The following is a 20,170-nucleotide window of genomic DNA, read 5'->3' as shown; positions in this document are numbered from 1 at the left end:
GAGTAAAGAACATTGTTTTCTCTGGATACGGTAATTCTCCAGATTGAGGGAAATTGCTTGCATTTGATGATTTTGCCCCTCTGGAATCCAGGAACTACCAAGAAGTTAACAAGGATATGTTCCCATGAAGTGCTGAGCAATGCCAGGTCAGACAAGACACGCGGTGCTGCTGCTCCGAGCAAAATCACCCTCCTGGCCTTGAGCCTTATGTAAGGGACCCCGTCACCCAGCACAGCCGTGTCAATAAGAACTTGAACCTGGATGTTTGCAGAAGGCAAACTCCGTGTGCAACAGCAGAGTCTCCCAGCCCGTTTCAAAACCCCGGTCGATATTTGCGGAGGATGTTTCGCCGCCCTCGCGCGGGTCCCCACGGTGAGCCCCGAGCTGCCGAGAGGCAGCAACGTGCTGACAGCAAGGAGGAAATGATGACTGCTCGGTGAAACACGGCCTCAGAACAGGCAAAGACTAAATAAACCCTCAGCATAGCTCGGTAATTCTTTGTGGCACAAAAAGTGGCTTGGGCCTTGTCTGAACTGGGCTTTTACCTAAGCTGGAAAACCATGTTTAAATTAAATTTAAAGTCTGTTCTTCTTAAAAGCAGTTCTACAATCCTTTGGCTGGACAGTGTGTTTTTCTAACCAATGTTTACATAGTTTGACCCATTTTCACTTCTGTGCTTTAACTGAAACTATTAATTAAGCTATTTAAAAATTAAATTGAGTATATGCCTGCTTTGGACTGGATCTCAGGCTTCATTTAATTGTTGGTTCTTGTCCTGAGTTTGGCTGTGAGGGTGTGTGAATCTGTCTCCATTTGGAAATGAACACAAAATTACAAATATATTTCATATAGACTATGAGATTGAGTAAAATACTGAAGACATGCCCTGCTTTAATTGTTTTAATTGTTTGGAATATATCCCCATGATATTGAATAATTACATTTGCAAGAAACACAGTGACATGGGTCTGCTGTAGCTCACTGTGGAAAACTGTACAATTTTAAATGGCTGAGCTGGTATTAGAGATATAAACCAAAGTTTGATTTTTGTGAGCAAAAAGACAGTCACACATTGCATTTCTTGTGATTTATACGCCACAATCATGCTGGATTTTCAAGTGGAAAAGATGCCTAGAAATTAATGAAAAGAGGTCATCTCTATTTTTCTATTTGCAACTAAAATAATTCAGGGTTTTCTCTCATAGAGGGGCCAATGTGCAAACTGAAGTGTGATTTAGATTTTCCCATTGAATGGGTTTTCTGTATAGAAATCTCATGAAGACCCACTGATTCTTTAAACTTCAGTCTTGATGCTGAAATTATGCTGTGTGTCAAAATTACATCAAACAACTGCACTTATTTCCACCAGAAAAATTTGATTATTTCACTCTCATTTACATTACATTTTTTCTCCACTATAATGCTGACTTGGTAATTCCCTTAGGTCTGGACACCTCCAAGTAGACTTTTTCAGTAGAAAGAAAGTTTTCATTATATTTCATGCTTTTTTTCCTCCTTGATTTGAATGTTATAATTGGATTGGAGAGATATTTGTTGCGAACTTCATGTTTTGCCAGGCTCCATGCGCAGCATCTTTTAATTTCTCTCTTTTCAATGAACCTTTTGACTTGATAAAAGTGGCTCTAAGGTATTTTTACAAAAGAGGCCAACAGAGCCAGTTCATTTTAAACCCTTCTCTTTAAAGTATCTCATTTCCTTACTATTTCTTAACAGAGGCACAATCCTGCAATGTCATAAAGAATGCCGCAGTTGACTTCAGTGGGATCAGGATCACTCTGCACTGTAATTAGTTCTATATTTCAAAATATTAGAGGTCATTTTCTTCTTTTTTTTTTTTTAATCTGAGAAAAGAAAACATTTGAAGAAAAAGGCTTTCAAGTGTGGCTGTCAGTAGAATACTAAAAATAAGTTGCAAGCATTCCAGTTACTACAATTTATGTTTCTAATGAAATTTTCCTCTTCTCATTTACTGCAAATTTTTAATGTAAGCTTTTATAGCCATTGATTCAGTATCTTTAATCTTCCACCAATATTAGATAGAAATGGAACTAACTAGGGAAAATCTATCTGGTTATAAAGCACAATGTCTATAAAGTTGTTCAGTTCATCCAAAACTGCTTTTTTTTCCCCAGTGAGTCAGATAGGATAAAATTATATTTTGAAATTCTGTTAATACTATTCAGAAATTAATACACTTGTAATTAATAAAAGGTTTAAAATATTATGATGCCTCTGGAGAAATCAAAGGATTCAGTGTCAATCACCCTGACTACCAGCACTGGGCAGGATCCCATAGTGCCAAGTTCTAGTTCTTTTAATTGCATTCAGTTAGCAAAAGCTACTCTCTGAGACTGGTAGCAAAATTCAGCTCCAGCCCAAACCAGGGAGGGAGCACATAATTTCCAACTACTCATTTAGATGGGATCTGTCAGGGTTTGCATGAGCAAAGGCCTGGGAGCCAGTCTCACAGGGAGAAAATAGCTGAGCACCCACACCCCGGGTCGTGGCCTCTCCATCCTTCCCTGTGCCGAGGGCTTGCCGCAGGCTCTGCCAGCACCACGCTCCCTGTTTTGCAAAGAGGGCTGTGCTGCCTCACTGGGAGCTGTCAGGCTCCATCCTCTGCCCCAAGCTGCTCTCCCCAGCCCCATAAACACCCCGGAGCAGACACCCTTTGTCTACACAGTCTATTTATAAAACCCCACTTCCAACATGTTTCGGCTGGCGTAGGTCAGCTCCACGGCTCCAATTATGGCAGCCAAGCTGTGTAGCAGGAAGGTGCAGCACCCGAAGAAATGGTTCAGGGCCAGTAACAACTTGACCCCGAGCAGCCCCAGCAGAGCAGCATGTCTGACCATGCCCTTCAAGCGGGGCAAAAACGTGCTTTTCCCTCATGACCATCATGTCAGTGCTAAAAATATAAAGCATTTCTACCCTGCAAAGAGCTCGAGTGTGCTTCAGGGACAGTCCCTTTAAAATCCACAGGTCTGTAAGGCAGAATGAAATCCCGCACCCACTGAAGTGAATGGAAAAACTCTCCTGCCCTGCAGGGTGCCAGGAGTTGCTTCCCAGGGCAGGAAAGTTAAGAACATGTGCAAGACATTGGCAGGACGAGAGAACCTATTTTTGGACACTGCTTATTCTAGGTATTTCTACTGTTCCCATTAACACTGTCCCAGAACACGTGGGAATCATTCATGCATTTGCTAAGCTTGAAATGAGAAATGAAGGTTGCCCAAATTCCCTGGATGAGGAACAGCAGCAGAGGCTGGTCTGTCTGCCTGGGGGCTGCTCCCAGTCTGGCTGGGACATGGATACACCATGCAGCCCACAGCATGGGGATGGGGATACAGACTCTGGACATTTCCTCTGCCACAACTGTCCAAGTATTTGCCCTCCCTATACCCTCTGCAGGGACAGTAACAGATGAGCCCTGTCATGCATGGACAGGTACTTGCACATCCCTGCAGGAAAGCAGTGTGCATCCCCGCTTTGCTGCTGAGACCTGACCTGTGTGGTCTTCACTCCACTTACTTCTCATCATGCACAATTTCATGGGATGAACAGGAAGGTTCTGCCAGGCTACATCTGGTTAGTTCACACACTCCCAGGGCTTTATCCAGAAGCACATGGAAGTCTCCAGACAGAAAGGTCTCTGCTGTTTCCAACAATGGATTAAAGTGTTCCCTCTGCACTGGAAAGAGTGGGGAGGTGAGTAGCCCACATGGCCATGGCCATGACTTGGCACATGAAGCACCTCAGATGTGCACAACCACCCTCACCACCTGCCCTGGGCACTGGGGAGACTTAGGGGCTACATGCACGTGCACGTGCATTTTTTATCCTCCATCTCATCTATATCTGGCACAGGGAAGGGGTGAGATCTTCTGACAGTGTGAGAAAAAGTCTCTATTTATTCTGTTTGGAAGGGCGTTGTGTGCAGTGAGAGCATCTCAGCTCACGTGTGTGCTCACAGGAGACATCATTTGGGGTGCTGACAGAGGAGCCCTGATGCATCTCCCCAGCCATGGGGGGTTACCTGCAGACCACAGCCAGCAGAAGGAAGAATGACTTCAAAACCACTGTGCCCTCTTCCTAATGCTGCCCAGAAGAGCCAGTGCTGAGTTTCAGTGGGCTGGAGCTGTGGGCACAGCTCCCTTCTGCTGACTTGACTGAGCCCCAGGGCCCCTCAGGGCTGGCGGCGACGGGGGCACTTCTGTCAGCACTCTGCAGAAACAAGTTAATTGACATATGCTAACACACTGTTAAACATAACACTGTCGTGTTTAAAAATATACTAGCTGGTTGGATCAAGTGCATTTTAAAACATGCTTGCTTTTTTATTTTTTTTCTGAAAAGGATGAGGTTTTGGTTAATGTGCTAGTAAAAACATTTTTGAACATGGTTGAGATGCAGGAGATGTGAGAGCAAGAGCAAGTGTCCTTTGGCCGAGTACAGTCTGTAGGGAAAGTTAACTTAAAAAACAGGTTTTCCCTGATAATGTTAATTTGTTTACATTGTCCAGTTCACAGGATTTCAACATGAACATGCAGCAAAATGTCTGTGTGCAGCATAATACCCATGTAATCCATCCGCAGCGTTTGTAAATTCAGCCCTAAGGCACCACCGCAATAAACACCATAATCGTGTAATACGATAATAACAACTCCCCAAAAGCATTACAACTCTTCCTGTCAATACAGGTATCTCTTTAATGACATGCTAAAACTGAAACCAGAATTAAAATGAAGATGTTGTTTTGTGTCTTTAGCTATAGTTGTAATGTACATCCAGGGAGAGGACTATTCCCTCCGACTGAAAGGAAGCCAGTTTCTGACTCTGTTCATTTTTCTTACTATAAATTGCTACTGCTGGAAAACACACAAACTATTCCTCTTTGCATGCTCTTCTGCTGCAGGCTGCTCCTCCAGCACTCTTCAGCCCAAGGATTCTACAAAGCTAAAAGCAGCAATAGCTTTTTACTTCCAGTTTGAAGCCAGGATCCTCAGCCACACAATCGCTTCCAGTGAAGCTCTTCACACCATCACAGGGCAGTGAGTGTGATTTTGGCCGGTGGATGAAATAGCAAGTGCAAGAGAACACTAAAAGACAAAAGACTTTCTTTCCATGCAAATGTACTCTGGGACAGCAAATGGAAAATGAAATAGCAAAATCTGGGTCAGTGAAAAGCTTATGGTATGAAGAGACAATAAGCAGAATTGCCTCTAAATATAACAAATACTTACTCAGGTTTTTACCAAAAGCATTGAGTGTTCTTTAAACAATAATGCTGGGGCCTGATTTGTAAATCTGCATGTTCAAATATCATGGTCAAAAGTCAAGATTCAAAAATGAAGCCATACATCAAATGCCTGGCAATGAATGTACATGCATATATGCTGTGATTGTCATCTGTGCCCGAGTCAGTGTAATTGGAGAGCTGTACCAGGGGTTTTCAATCAGGCTTTGGGGATGAAGTGCAGAGCTAAGACCCATCTCTGGGTTGAAATCACAGGGGCTACAGAGAATTTGCACTGATACTGCTCAGAGATGTCATTTCTGTTCAAGCAAGTGAGGATGTTTTGAGGTTTACATTGCATTCTCTGTGCAGGGTTTAAAGCAGAGGAGAAATTAAGACAAAGATGTCTATGGAGATTAAAGGAACCTGTGGGGCACTTAAAAGCAGACTTGTCATTACAGACATGTCCAGGCCAGGGTGTCCCCAGCTCTAAGCACTGTTGCCAGATGGACCAGCAACCTCTGTGCTCAGGAATATCTTGTCCTGGGACTACAGGAATGGGCATTTCTTCACAGAGCTGGGGCCAAGACAACCTGGTCATTTGAGCTTGGACTCGATTATGTGATTTTTAGATTTTTCAGTCTAAATGATTCTGTTATTCTGTGTGCTGCAGCCCAATACTTTGGCCCAGTGAAATGTGGAAGGGGAAGGAAGACTCAGATTGGAGCTTAGAGAAGGTTGAACACATTCTCTCAGCAGTAGCTGCTACCAGAAAGAGAAAGGAGAAAAAAGAAAGGAAAAAGCTGAGACTGAACACTTATTCCAAGCTCCTGCCCTTACCACACTGTGCATAAGAGATCAGAGGGCTGTCCTGCCTCTACCCTGGGGCAAATGCCCCTGGTGAGAGGATCTGGTGAAAATTTGTAAAGTCCTCTGGCTATGCTATTCTTCAGAGGAGATGATATTATAAGATTTTTTAAAAGAGCAAGCAAGTAAAAAGTCTGCAAGCTTATGAACTTCCTTGATCTGAAGCTCCACAAATTCTTTCCATGGTTTTGGTACAGCACCTTATGTGCAGGGTGGAAGGGGAAGCTATTGAGTGTTGAATTACAGAGGGGAAAAACATCTCAAATTCCTTACTATTTATACTCACAACTTTCCCAAATCATTATACACAAATCCCCTAGCCTCAGCTGAACTGCTCACGGGTTACAGGGCCAAGAGAGAGGTGGAGCTTTCATGGCTTGCTCTAAGCTTTTCAGAAACTTGAGGTTCCTAAAAAAATGAAAGCAATGGAAGTTACCATGCCAGGCAGAGAAAATTCAGCCTCTACAGTGCCCCACAAGAGCAGAATTAATACACAAGTCAGTAGGAGGTTGCTTTCATAACAGGCAGCATTGGTTGCTTATTTGTGAGAAGTTTTCTGGGACTACCTTCATTGTTAAGCTGAGGCTGACACTGAGTACAGAGAGACAGAGATTTGACAAAAGCATTGAGCGATTGGGGGTATTTGAGAAAACAATCTATTCTGGTAGTCCAGACACTAGGCTGGGACTTGTTAAGTTGTGAACTTGTTAAATTCCAGCTCCACCAACGGCTTCCTGCATGACAAGAAACCAAGAGCCTATTTCTGCTGGTACAAGTTCTCCTTGACTTTCAGAGACACTGTGGCCTTCATGTGGCAGCTTCTCACCCATAAAACTGAGGACCTGCTTCCCCTCCTGCCCATGAGCTCCACCAAACACCCTTGGGATGTATCAGCAAACCAGGGGACAGAGAGGGGCTTTAACCTCACAGGACAGAGCCAGGTGCAAGCCCTGAGAGCTTCTCCACCTCCTCACACAAGCCTGCTTTTGGGATGGCTTAAAGCCTTATTTGACTTTTTAAAATTCCTTTTGCCTCTTCCACAACCAGTGGATGGGGGAGAAGTGGATGGTTTTTAGATTTTAGTTTCCTTGTCATTATTTATGGTATTTTCTTGTTTTGCCAAAGTTTCATTAATTGTTTTTAGTCTAAAGAGTGAATTTAATTAGGAACACCCATTTTTACTTTTGTTTCTGTACTATTTTCACTTCATGGCTTTCAAGTTTAAGCAAGTGCTCTTATTTTTGGATTTTCAACATTGAACAGGGCAATAGAGACATTAAAGTAAGAAATATGCTAATTGGACTATATAATAAATGTAAAAGTTATGAGAACTCTCTAATCACAGGAGATTTGGAGGCTCCCACCTCTACCCTAATTAAAAATCTCAGTCCTGTATGATTTAGCATGAGGCTCACCAATACTGCTCACAAGCACCACATGCAAGAATGAAGCACCCCATGGGCTCCTTTGGAGGGACAAATGGCATCCTCCATGAGCAAATTTAAGGTCTTAACTGCAACCATTTTACAAGAAGGAGGCAGGAAACTCCACCAGCAGAAACAGGAACATGGACCTGAGGACTGTATCTGGATCCCTAAAAGGACACATGAGATGCTCTAGAGGATTGAAAGGAAACACCCCATGGTGATCCAGTGGGGGGGTGTCTGTCCTCATATCTTTCTGAGGGAATTCCTGGAGAGTAATGCACAGGTCCTACAGCCCAAACTCTTCACAGACTATCTACTATCTACCAAAAAGTCTGCAGCCAAGAAGAGCACTGATGGCCAGGGAGATAACTCCCTGCTCTCCCATCTTCTCCCTGCAGGAAGGATGGACCTGAGCTCACAGCTTTGCTGCCATGCACAAGGTGCCACTGGAGACAGGGGGGTTCAATGAAATGTGCAGCCATTGAACTCTGTTATGTTTATCCACACCCAAGTGCTTTTTAAACACGGACTGTTGAATTACCCAAAAAGCACCTTAGCCAACACACTCTCAGATTTCCAACTGATAGCCCTTAAAAATAGAGTTTCTCTCCTGCTAAACAAGCAACTATAACATTACTAGAGGTCTGGAGCCTTTTGTGCTGAGCTTCGACCTGCAGCAGTATTTCCCTGCTAGAAAAAAGCAGGCTGGAGTTGGTGACATAACACCAAATATACAGATGGGACCACACTATAATTAGCAAGGGAATGTCATTCCTGCCATCTTTGCTTCGTTTGTAACTGTGCCTGTAAGCTCTGGGGAATGGTGTGCATTTCACACAGTCTGCACAAGAACAGGGATTGCCAACTGTCCCAGTTCTGGTGGGATACCCTTGGTCCTGTGACCCGAGGCGTGCAGAGCTGCCAGCAGTGCTGCTGGAGAGCGCTGCCCCTCGCCAGGCCACTGCCATGACCCCTGCCCCAGGGCAGAGGGGAGGGATTTCTCTGCAGGCATCAACAACTCAGCTCCTAAAACACCACATCTCCCATCCAGGGGAGCACTGCCCATTGCTGCTGGATAGGCTCCTTCACACAGACACAAAAACATCCTTTTGCCCATCACCAAGCCAAATGAGTAGCCTGGGCCTAACAAAAGAGGCCAATAACTCTGTTCCTCTTTACATTCAGCCTGCTCCCAGGAGGGAGAGGATTTATTCAGAGCAAATATGGGGATCTTCACTGGAGCTGTGCTTTTCAGCATCTAACCACTATTTTTAAATCTCTCTATTTCTTTCAGTAAAACACCAAATCAATGTTTAATGTTTTACTGCTTACTTTAAACATTCTCTATAATGTTAAGTCCAGTTGTCTTTTGAACATTTTGTTATCCTCTGCAGGTACTTAGATGAAAAACTTACTGTCAGCTTTGCTGTCTGTGCAGTCAGGTGAATTTGTTTGGTTTTTCACCAGGCTGCACAAACTGGTGAAACCAGCCAGGGGAGCAAACAAACCCATAACGTAACACGTTCCTCGTCTTACGCACAAAATTCAACTCATCTTACTCGAGGAGGCCAATTCATCCTCCTGAGTCCAAAGGGACCTTGCCTCTGAAGGTTTCAAAGAGTGTTAGAAACATTAGGTTGTTCACATTTTTAGCCTTAGGGATTTTAAACAGAACAGACCCCTGTGACCATCTCATCAGAGTCTTCTTCATGACACATAAATAATTTCCCTGTGTATTTCTTGCACAAACCCTGAGTTTTGAGATAAAGTAGAGCACATTTTTCTGATAAGGACTTCAGCCTTGATGAAAAACTTCAAATGATGCTCAAAGCATCCTTACATAAGAATTCTTGTTTTTTTTTTCTTTTTTTTGTTATGAAAAATCCACCACCACAAGTCCTCCCACAGTGCCACCATATTATCTGTAGGGGGTGGGTAAACTGAGGCATGGAGGAGTCAGGACTCTTCCAAGTGTACAACAACATCCAAGTGTGGTTTCCCACTGTTATTTTTGCTGAAGTTCAGGGTGCTGCTGGAAGGGCTGTCTGGTGTGAGCTGCCTGTCCCTGCTGCCACCTTCCAGTGCCCCCAGCACCCACCTGCACCCCTGGCCATGCTCCTGGAGCCCCTGAGTCCTGCCCTGTTTGTCACAGAGGAATCAGGCAGCTCCTGCTGTGAGCTGCAGATATTCCAGGGCACTGGAGACCTGGGGTCTGCTCACAGATCTGCCACTGAATTTTTGCAGATCTGTAGGGAAATCACTTATTTCCCCGGGATTTCCCCATAAATTTGACAGAGTGCCTTGAGATTCCCCAAGGAAAGGCACTGTTCAAGTACAAAGCTTAATTATGATTGTTATAATATAGTCATGCCACTAATTCCCACTAAGAACTGCAAATCGCTCCCATTCCACTCCTCCATCCCCCATGCTTGTCAGTGCTGGTGGACAATTAATTCCTCAAAAAGGAATATATTAAACACATGTGAAATCTTTTTTATTCGCAGGACATCTCTGAGCAGATTGCAGTTCCCCTCAAACATATTTGTGATTTGAATGTGTCAAGTGATGTATTTCCATATTTTTTTTAACAGCTTGACAGAATTTATTCAAAATTCAAGTTGTGACTGGCCAAATAAATCTTGCAATATCCTTCCCATGCCTGTGATCAACCAAATTCTTCTGCCATGTAGAAATTTAAAATTCATTTTCTACAAAGCTTGTGTAGTTGTCTTTAGAAATCATATTGAATGAGATGCTCTCCCCCCCTCCTCCCAGCTAAATTTAGTCATTTTGAAATCCACAGGAAGCAATCTCAGGAGGAGTTTAGGAGGCTGAGGTGAGTTCATTGAAAACCTCAAATGAATTAAAATACATTGAAAATACCTTGCATTTTTGCCCTGCAATAAATGCCAAGGCTGCCACAAGAAATGCATCAGCCTCCCCCAGCCACACTGAGCCACAACTACTGTGACTTTTCTTAAGCCAAGGGGTTAATGAAATTCCTGCAACAAGGGTTAAAGGATAAATTCAGCTCTATGGCCATGCTCAGGGAACATCTGAAGGCAGTTCAATATCCCACCTACAAAAACAGCCCCTTTGCTGTCAGCCTTGCAACCTGCACAAGGAGCTCTGAGATCTATTTGTGTAATATTAGACCTGAAAAAAATTACAAGTTGTGATGAAATTAAAGACATCCAAATTTTTAGCCATTCTCTGCTGATAAAGGCTCTATTATTACCATTTACAAAGGGGAAACACAGCCAATTATAAGCTACTTCTGGCACATGCCAGGCCTCGAGTAGAAGATAAGCCAACACAGCAGAGCTTGCAGCTGGAAGCCCAGAAATGGGAAAATGAGCTGACTCATGGAAATATCCTCATATAAAATATCGGTTGGTTATTTTTCTCTGCCTCCTTTCTGTGTGTCTTAGGAATGATATATGAATTGCCTTATTTACTTTGTCCCATAAAACTTACATTTTTTTATTAATGTGCTGCCAGCTCCAAGAGCAGTCGGTGTGGGAGCAGATGGAGGGAGGGAAGCAGGGGGAGAGCTGCTCTTTTGGGGGCACAGCATGGGAAAGGTCCCCTGCAGCACTGCAGGTCCAAAAGCACAGTGGCCAATTTTTACTGAGCTTTGTCTTGCTCCCAGAAAGCAAACCAGCTCCTCACTCTGCCCTGATTTCACCAAAACTGGGAGGCTGCCTGCACTGATATTACACCAGGGAGAATGTGCCAAATGAGGTTCCCAGAATTTATGCTCCTACCCGAAACCAAATTGTGAGTAAAAGCAATTTCCTCTGTTTTTGCCCAGTGCTGCCCCAGCAGCAAGCCTGGTGCCCAGCTCTTCCAGCCCTGCTGCTGCCCAGCAGGCAGGGGATGTCACTGGCCATGGGCTGCTGTCAGCAGGGATAATGACTGAACTTACCTGCCTGGAACACCAACGTGAAGCTTTTCCCTGCACTCACCCCAATTTCCGTGAGGAAATGTAACCTTTGAGATGTCTGTCCCCTTTCAAGCCCACTTAGAAAGCATTCACAAGTTGTTAGGAGAGGCCTGGGTCCAGGTGGGTGGGTGGTGGGATGCTCCATGCCTCATTTCCTTAGGAAATGAGGTTAAACAACCCTGCCCTCCCCTGTTATACTGCACTATTGAATTAAGGATGGTGAATGCTCATTATGAATATAATTAAAAGCAACAGCCTCATCTAACAATCTATTTTTATCCATTCCTCACCTAGACAAGCAGCAGAAGGGATTAAAATCTGAAGGGAAGAGCCACAGTCGGGTAGAGTTTTGCTCTCCACTAGATAGACGTGTGCTGAAAAACTACTTCAGTAACACAACCCTCCTTAAAAACTGCTGTCCAAAAAAGATGTGCTTTGGATGTTTTTTTCCTGGGAAACTCTTGTTTAACAACTGCAAGGGCACAGATTGGGCAGATATTTCCATTTTACAAGGCATGAGCTTTGCAGCTGCCAGCCCCTGTGGTGGCAGGGTAGATAATTAAAAAGGACATCGTGTAACAGATAAATGCAGGATAGTAAGTAGTCATTACTTGATATATAGTATATCATCTATTATTAGGGGCTAATAATTCTCTAACCTATTCATGTTAGTCTTTTGTCTGAGGAGCTGGCTGCTTGGCACGCTCTAAATTTCTCAACATAAAATTTACTCGATGTTACAACTCATATCTAATCCCAAATTTCTGTGCATTTCACTGCAGTATATCATGTAGCGAGGTAAAAGCTCAGCACTAAATCCTTTGCAAAAGGAAGAATGAGCCAACAAAACTCCATGTTTTCACTTTCCTGCCAGAAAAAAAAAAAAAAATGGTACTTTGCATATTTTTCTTAGTTGTAATTTTATTTCCTCCTTTAGAATGCTGCAATTCTAGAAATGTTCAGCTGTACTTTACACAGCACTCAATAATGCACTTTTTGCCTGATATTTTTATATTTGTGGAAATAACCTGCATTTTAAATACATTTCTACATACATTTAAATACATTTTTTAAAAATGCATTCTAAAGGCAACTAAAGGAAGTGCTATTGTGTTTAATCACAAGGAGCAAAATCCTCAAGTCATGTAAATCACTATTTCACAATCTGCTCCGCAGTATCCTAATTTGGAAAGTGTATCACAGCAAACCAAGCTGAATTTATATAGGATTCTTTACACGTTCAAAACATTCATGTAACTTAAGAGTGTCAATCTCCATCAGCTGTCCTAGATCACTCCAAGAAATAGAAGTAGAATTTATTTATTTGGAACCTAATTTCTTTTCTTCTAACCACAGATGCTTACTTTCCTTTTTCATCTTATTTTATTTCACTTTCTTTCATTTTAGTTCCTTTAACTTTCTTTTACTTTCCTTTCCTCTACTTGCTTTTATTTTGCTTTATTTTATTTTTATTTTCTTTCTGAAGCCCAGCTTAAAAACTTAACTTACTCTGTAAAAAAAGCCAAGCCACCCCAAAGTACCCAATTACAGTGTTTTCAGAAGGTTTAGAAGCCAGAACAGCACTGATAAAAAAAGCCACATGGGACGAAGCAATAACGCTGCGCTCGCCCGCAGGATCTCTGCTGATGAGCAGCTCTACAAGGACTCCACTGATAAGGGCTCACAGCAAGAAACTGTAGTAGCTGCACCAAAAAAATGACACCAGATCTCTGCTCCTGTCTTCTGCAAATTGTTTTCCAGCACAGCTCTCTCCTGGGAGACGGAAAACACTCGCTGCAGGTTATCGAAACCTCACACTTTCAGTTAACCTGGCCCTGCCACCAGCAAAGAGCCAGAGATGCAGCAGGAGGACAAAGTCTGCAAACTGCCAGGAAAGGCTGGAGCAGACCTTGGGAAAGGAGCAGTGGGACCCTCCCAGCAGCTTCACATGCAAATCGCCCCAAAGAGCTCTGGATTACGGCTGGACCCAACTCCGGATAAAAAGGAGAGTTGAGTAGTGGAGTTAGAAAATGAGACAGATGGGGGAAACACTCCCCTAGGGATTAGAAAGCATGTGGCATTCAAAATGTGTGAAATAATTTTTATGTTGTTTGCCTTGTTTAGGTATTCTTCATAGAAAAGCAGTATTTTGTCCACCAAAGGCTACTAAAACCTACATGCATTTTTGCAGTACTGTGCTGCTCGTTTTTATCCGTGAGCAGCATGGCATCTGTGCTCGTTTGAATACCATTCCCCATAGTTTTGCCTGGAATTGGCACCAGCCTCCCTCTCCTATAGAGGGATTCTGTGTGCTGCACTATAGCTGTTATACTCCACCCCAGAGATTGCTGCAGTTCAGCTCGGCAAGATTTGTTTTCAGGCTCCCTGTAAGAGTGCAAGCATTTGGGGTCCTTTCTGTGTTTTAGAGAGGGAATAAACACCCTTTGTTAGGACTCAGAGCAGAAACACAAAGGTTCCCATAACGAGAGGTTTTGCTCTGGCTCTTGGAAAGATGCAGGGAAGGTTGAGCACAGGCAAGTGACCGGCTGAGCCAGAGCACACAGCACTAATGCAATTACAAAAGGCTCATATCTAGAAAGGAAAAGTTTGTGCTGATATTACAGCGATAGCAAAGCAGGAAAAAGCCCTCTCAAGTCTTAAAAACACTTGACCCACTTCTATGCAAAGTGACAACCCCTTGCTTTTTCCCTAAGATCAGCAGCCTCCACCTCACCTCACTTGCGGTCTCCAAGCACTTTTAGTAACTTTCTCACTGTTGTGTTTAGGAGATGGGAAATATTTTCCTACAGCTCAAATCTTTGTTAGACCAACTAAATTACAGAAAAAAAAAAAAAAATTACTTCACTTTCTAACAGATGCACGAGTGCACCTTGGGATGAATGTGTTACGGAGTCCAAGCTATTGCCACCTGCCTCCCAATTACATTTGCTGCATTGTCCCTTGTGGTGTGCACCTGTGACATGCTGGCACGGAGCGGGGACGACTGGAGTGTGCAGGCGTGGACCCAGCCACACAGGATTTTGTTTAGCAAAAGTCTCCCAGCAATTAGTGCCGTGCTTTCTTAAAGCAGAAGGGGTATTCTGCAGCAGCTGACTTCCTTTCCTCCTCTCGACATGGTGAATTAACACAGAGAAATTGTTGTCTTGTAAAGGGGCAAAGCCGTGAAACTATAATTTTAAAAACTCTTCACCTTAGGATACCAAACGTCCAGCTGGCCAGAGAGCAATCTAACAAGGGAAAAGGTCATTTATGGGCTCCCTGCTACCTCTCCTCACATATACACCTAGTCAGCCAATTAACTACCTCTAGAAATAATTCCCATCAAATTTCAATATGATTTTTACAGCTGAAATAACAGAGAAATCCACAAGGCTGTGACTGTTTGCAGCAAGAATGATGAACAAAGGAAGGCTTCCAAGGCTTTAGGCTCATTATATTCCTTCCAGTATAACATACTGGGGTTTTTTTCTTCTTTCCCCTGGTAGCATTACAGCTCTTTAAGTGGCTGAACAGCATCTGCACCAAGAGGACCACATGATGAGAAGCAGAAGCAAGGAGACATGGTATTATGCATATTGTAAGGGTACACTGAGCAATGCACTTGCAGTGACGTATGTACTGACAGGATTAATTTGACATTGGCAAGTGAAAACTTATTTTGTCATTAAGCTATCATAATTATACCATATCCAGAGCCACCGGATGCCCTAGCTGAGAACCTGCATATGCTGCCTTTGCAGTGAGAGGCGAATACAGAATTTTAACATCCATCTATTTTTGATGGGGTTGGTACAGGAGAACAGATTGGGACACTGATGGTTTGTAAGTACCCCACGACTACCTACGGGTAGTCAAGGTGACAGCAGTACTGGAAAATGGCTAAGGGGCATTTGCAGCCTCTTAATGGGGGTCCTGCTTCCCACAGCCTAAAAAGGCAAGAAGACTTCAACAGACTCTAAATCCTTTCGTAATGCAGCCTGGCTAAACACTGTTTGTGATTCATATATTTTCAGCAAAGAGGGTATTTTCTTGCAAAACAAGGACATATAAGAAAAATAAAAACATACAAGCAATATACAGGAAAAATGAACTCTAGAAGCCAGAAAAACCATGAAGGTCTTTTGCATGTGACTAATATTCAGAAAAATCAGTCTTTTGTCTCTGCCCCCATCATATATTTGGACGATTAGATATGCTTAAGAATGGAAAACCAGAAAGATACCAGGACAAAAGAGCTGCTGCTCTACTAAGGATGTGTTATTGCAATATTTATTTGCTGCAGAGATAGGAAAAAACAATGTAGTATCCAAAAAAATCTTAAAGTTTGCAGGCTGTAAGTACAGCAATTTTAGGTTACCTTAAGGTGACAATTTACAAACAGAATCAAAATTGTGTTATAAGTTAAGTAAAAAAATTTGTTTCATTCTTAGTTCATAAACTCCCCTGTCAATGACAAAATATGCTATTAGTGGCCTCAGTACAATTGTGAAAATATTTCTCAGTTACAATTGAATATGCTGGGTGCTGGGGTTTTTTCTTCAATGTTGTGTGTTGTTGAGTTAAAAATGACAAAGCCCTGGATTTCTTCGTTCTTGCAATCTATTCTTTTCCCCTGACTTCCTGTTTTCATGAAATTTTAATCAGGCATTTAAAATAAATAGCTATGCAGAGCCTCTATGCCTCTTTGAATGCTTGGGATGGATGTTTTGGGTAAAGTGATAGTCCAGAGACCTTGAGAGCATTTAATCCCATTCTAACTTGGCAAGACAACAGAACATTAAACCACTGAACTCTTCACTTCTAGCAGCTCTGGAGGGATTTTGGGGGAGGGATGCTGGAGATTTTGGTGTGTGGGACAAGACAATGAAATTACAGGTCCATCTTTGTTCTCCCTGCTGTGAATACTGGCAGTAATCAGATCAGTTTAGAAGGTCAGGTCTCTAAAAAAGAAAATGTGCAGCCCCTCAGTGGACACCTTGCACCTGGACAGGCAGGAGCCTGCTTGGTGCTCACCCTTGCACAGCCTCAGCCTGTGGCAGTTGTGCAGTACCCACTACATGGGACAATGTGAAAAATGCCAGGAGCCAGATTAGAGCTGAGAACCTGGGAGGAGGACAGTGCCAGCCAATGGGAATCTCACTGCCTCATAAGAGTTTGTGGATGACAGGATAAAAACTCCAGATTTTAGGAAATTGTAGGAAAGCTCTTTGAGTTTCAGGGTCAATGGTTCAGTTATTAATGAAGGTAACATGATTTGATATGAGAGTCAATGACCCCAGATCACACCTAAGCCTGATCACTGAGCTTTACACTAATTTAAACTTCTGTGGGATTTTTATTATCAGACATATTAAGAGTAAAGTCCTCCATGGTACAGACAATAAAATAAGAATGTACAGGTGGGCCAACAAATTGTTACAGAGTCAAACCTCTCATCAGAGACGAGTCATCTTCCCCTGATCATGGCTTCCTGGAGAACTGTTTAAATTGGAGGCTTTTAAACACAGTCACATCTCCAGTTGTATGTTTTGGAAACGTTTCACTTCTGCTGGCATGGGGGTCAAGGTTTTTTGCCTGAACCAGGAGGAAGATAGAAATGTTTACTCTGTAGTTGTATACGCTGCTCAGTTCGAACAAGGACGAATCAGTTGCCACCTCCCCCCCCCCAAAAAAAGTGAGCAGATAAATCATGAAGCAAACTTACAACAGCAGCTTAGAAAAAGGAGGGAGATAGAGCCACTTTAGAGATGTGAATGAAAGAGGATTATGGAGTCCTCTTGAGGGGAGACACACTTTGCAGGGCTTACAAAATGGCACAAGTAATATCTTCTGTTCTGTTGAGAAAAGTTCCAGGATTTCATGCATAATGAGTACCTCTAATTTTGGGAGTCCATTTACCCTGAATTCTGTTGGACTCTTGTTCCACCCCACCTACTTCCCTCCCAGACCCAGCATCAGTGTTTTCTGCTCTTGCTGTATAAAACCCTTTGAACTCTGCTCATAGGTGCAGGGAGCATCATTTACACAGTGGGACACATCTTGCTTCTGTTTCTGCTGTGCAGAAATCTCTTCCATGGCCAGCTCGCAGCCTCTCCTTGGCATGGCCCCTGACTTTGACATATCAAAAATAGCAATATGAAAATCAAATATGAAATATTTTCATAGAAAAAATATCCTAAGCAAAGCAAAACAGAGAGACTCTTGGCTCCTTGTCCTTTAACAATGTGCAGGAAGCTAGGAAGAGCTATTCATGGGGTTGCTTGTTTTTGTTGGTTTAGGTTTGGGGGGAGGGGGAGCATTTTCAATGCATGCTGGATCCTTCACAAATTTTAGTGAGTGGTTTAAACCACAGTGATCCCTTCTACCCCACAGCCTCCCCCCACTCCCTCCACCCTTTTTTTTTTTTAAATTAAATAGTGTTTAATTTCTGCAAGGACATTTCACTTTAAAAGGAAGAAAGGGCTGCTCCATAAGGGCTCTGCAGTGCAAAGCTTTTTCCAGTCATTTCCAACAATATATTTTGGAACTGTTCCCAGTAAATAGGCCAGATTAGCTGCCTTTGGTTCACATTTTACATTGTTCATGAGATAGGGGAGCTCTGAAAAGCAGACTCCATCCATACTGTTTGGTTGCAATAAAGCTAATTCTATTCAGTCCTATAGCAGTATGATAGCACTTGTGTAGGATTTCCCTTCGCTTGCATATTTATAGGGTCTTGTAGAGCTCTGCTGTAGCAGTGCCAGCATGAAGAAATCAAGCTGTCAGTAGTTTCTATTTTTGTCCCTACCTATAGTTTCAGTAATGACAAGTGAGTGAGGCAACATATGCATTTCCCATCTACAGGAAAAAATTACTGTCTTCCTTCAGTGTCTTACATCTGTGCTACAACCTATTTTCCTAGGGCTTCAGATTATGTTAGTTGATAGTTAACATGTATAAGCACTGGTCAAGTGCAGTTGGTTCACTGCATTAGTTGAACCACAAAAGAAAAAGTCCCAACAATTCAAAATTCCTGGTGCTTTTCCCTTCTGCCCTTAAAAAGAGGAGGAAAAAAAAATCTTTCCTGGGAAATAGCGATTCTTGTATCACATCCTGGCTCCTATCATGCTTTGATCAGCACACACATTCAAGCAAATGAGGATTCTCCTCTTAAGATTAAGGGAGCTGCTGATTATATTTAATGTCCTCTTCTTGACCCCAGATGGTTAACTCATCGCTGCAGCTTCTGGAGGAATTGTTTCAAGGAGAGCAGATAATCCCAAAACCGAGCTGTGGTAAGCAGCATGATGCCACACTGCTTCATCAGAGCAAATGGAAGGGACCTGGAGCCAGGATCCAATACCAACACAGAGACAAGGTCTCCCAAAAACTGCTTAATTATTAAGGCAATGCCTGCATCATTCACAATCTGCCTTCTTCTTGTAAACACTAATTCTGATTTACTAATGCTCCAACCCCACCGGGGCATGGCCACCCATGAATGCTGCCAAATCCAGGCCAAAATTTGGGAAATGCTGCTTGTGAGCCCCAGCAGCTGGAAGACACTGACTCTGCAGGCAGTGCCAGGGACAGCAGGCACCCACCCTCGCTACAAGGGCTTTGGCTTGACAGCATCAAGGCATTTACAGCCTCCGACATGACTGCATCAGATCTTCAGTGACAGCTAATAAAACGGAACTACACCCCACTGCTTTGAAAAGCAGCCTCAGAACCCCTTCAGAGATTAGACTTATTTAAATAAGAGAAAGACACTGGGCTTTAACAAAAGCTCATAAAGAAAATAGCTTGGCAAGTTTGATAACAAGGAAAACACTCTTTTTTCATATTCTTTCTTCTTCCTCCCAGCTCCATGCTCACCTTGCCTTTCCCACAGCCTAGAAAAGCAGATATTTATCCTGCACTTAGTGCCTGAGGGGGGATGTGCTCACCTCAAAGTTCAACCTTTATCCGTGCTGCTTCTCCACCTAAAGTGACTTTTTTTTTTTTTTTGTACCATTCTGGGGCTTCAACACACCACAAGGAACAGGCAGAATTAAGATAGGAGGGCAGGGAGGCAGGGGACAAAGTAAGAACTGTTGGGCTGGGTCGTAAATAAAAAGCAGACAAAATATGTTAAAAAATACAAGGCAGTGCTATAAATCCCTCTCTCCTGTGTGAGGCAAGCTACTGTGTTACAGAGCTGGAGGGGCTGTGAGACTTCCCGTTACTTTATAGTCCATGACGATCACCCTCTTACAGTGCCACAGTATAACAAGCAAATGTCCCGACTCCCAGGAAGCCGCTCATAAAAAGAGGCACTACAACCTCTTACAATCCTCCTGATAAGAGAAGAAAAAGAAAGGATTCTTGTTCCCCCCACCCCATAAACTTGTACTTATTCTGCTAATTTTGTTTTAATTGTGTGCTGGAGCAGAGGGTGTTGTAAGCTGGGAAGAAGGAGAGGGAGAGGAAGAGGAGGGAGCCTGAAGGCAGGGAACCTTCTTGCTTGTTAATACACAGGCAAAATGATATGCACATATACAGCTCTGAAAGCGACCATGGGGAGGGAAGGAACACAAAGGAGCCATTTATTGCCTGAAAACTGTCTCTGAACAAACCCATTGTGTTAAAGTAATACAAATTCACAACACCTTCCTGCCTCTTTTTCCATCT

The 20,170-nt window shown here is 43.0% G+C and overlaps 1 protein-coding gene across 4 annotated transcripts in view; it reads right to left on the bottom strand.

Annotated features, from left to right (window-relative positions):
* MAF (MAF bZIP transcription factor) overlaps nucleotides 1–20,170 on the bottom strand; it is a 184,064-nt gene that overhangs the window by 129,617 nt on the left and 34,277 nt on the right. The window contains exon 3 of one of the 4 annotated variants that reach the window (XM_079316334.1): nucleotides 12,309–13,270. The exons of the other annotated variants lie outside the window; for them this stretch is intronic. The gene's annotated coding sequence lies outside the window, so the exon portion shown is untranslated. Of the gene's footprint in view, nucleotides 1–12,308; nucleotides 13,271–20,170 lie in introns of those variants that run through there. 4 annotated transcript variants of the gene reach the window in all.

Source organism: Erithacus rubecula (assembly GCF_903797595.1).
Source record: "Erithacus rubecula genome assembly, chromosome: 12".
Taxonomy (NCBI): domain Eukaryota; kingdom Metazoa; phylum Chordata; class Aves; order Passeriformes; family Muscicapidae; genus Erithacus; species Erithacus rubecula.
This window is presented reverse-complemented; position numbering and strand designations above follow the sequence as displayed.